The sequence below is a fragment of the Gossypium hirsutum genome, chromosome A13 (genome assembly GCF_007990345.1).
Source record: "Gossypium hirsutum isolate 1008001.06 chromosome A13, Gossypium_hirsutum_v2.1, whole genome shotgun sequence".
In the NCBI taxonomy this organism is placed as follows: domain Eukaryota; kingdom Viridiplantae; phylum Streptophyta; class Magnoliopsida; order Malvales; family Malvaceae; genus Gossypium; species Gossypium hirsutum.
The window spans coordinates 39,115,610-39,117,068 of NC_053436.1; positions in this window are offsets into that span (position 1 = coordinate 39,115,610).

Below are 1,459 nucleotides of genomic sequence, written 5' to 3' on the forward strand. Positions count from 1 at the left end.
ATCAAAAAGGATGAAGAAAAATTAGTAGGTTTTTGCTAGGAGAATTCAGCACAGACAATATGAACTTTCGGGATTTCAGCTTTTGTAATATTCGGCTGTAAGGCTTAAAAATAATAGTAAGAAAGTGGTGTGAGTAGAGTGGTAGAAGGATTCGGCTATGGAGAAAAGAAGAGGAGAAGGTAGATGGAGAGAAAAACTAAAGAAAGGAGGAGGAGGAAGGATGGTCAGAAAAATGGCACAACTTACCCGTAGTTGCCGAATTTATACTTGGCATTTAACCTGGCCGAAATTTGCGCCCTAAAGAAACCCTTGGTCGGCCAACTCTTGCTCCTCAAGAGTCCATCATTTGGCCAATACTGCTCCCCCTTATCAGCTCCTAAATCCTCTCCCTTATGCCCTCCTTACTCAATCTCCTGAGCATCTCAAACTCCTCTTGACAGTCTTTTACTTAAGTTCCATTACTTACCCTTTCTAAACATAAAAAATAATTCCCTTAATATGCTCCCATTGTGACTTGAACCTTGGTTCTCCCTAGCATCCACACGCAACTTTTATAGCCTTCCCAGTGGCGTCACATGCCACTTTGCCACCTGCTTCCTTGTGTTTTCTTTTACCCAATTAATATTTAAAAGCCTAGTTAACCAGAACCCTTTTTTTCCTATGGAATTAAAATTAATTAAAAAATACTGGGTTTTAACTGAAGCTTGGGCCTTCTAGAGGCCCACTAACATAATTAAACCTACGCCAAGCAGACAGAACACAGAAATTTTAAATTTTGCCAGCATACACAGAATTCCCGAAAATTGGGGCATTACAACTCTACCCTCCTTAAAGAAATTTCGTCCTCGAAATTTACCTGATCCAAACAGATGAGGGTATTGCTGTTGCATCACCTCTTCTAGCTCCCAAGTAGCTTCCTCTCTGCCATGATTACTCCAAAGCACTTTCACTAATGGCATAGATTTCCTTCTTAGAACCTTAGCATCTTGAGCCAATATTTGCACAGGCTCCTCCTCGAAGGTCAAATCAGTTTGCACTTCAATATCTGCAACCGGCACGACATGAGTAGGGTTAGAACGATAACGCGTTAACATGGAGACGTGAAAAACATCATGAATCCTGTCTAACTCTAAAGGCAACTCCAATTGATAAGCCACTGGGCCTACTCGCTTCAAAACCTGATAAGGCCCAATGAACTGCGGACTCAATTTGCCCTTCTTACCAAACCTTAATATCTTCTTCCAAGGAGAAACCTTTAAGAAGACCATATCACCTTCTGAGTACTCAATATCCTTACGCTTCAAATCTACATACGACTTTTGCCTATCAGATGCTTCGTTTAACCGATCCCTAATTATTCTGACCTTATCCTCAGTATCAGCTACCAACTCTGGTCCAAGAACTTGTCGCTCTTCTAGTTTAGTCCAACAACTAGGTGTATTACACCTTCGTCCATATA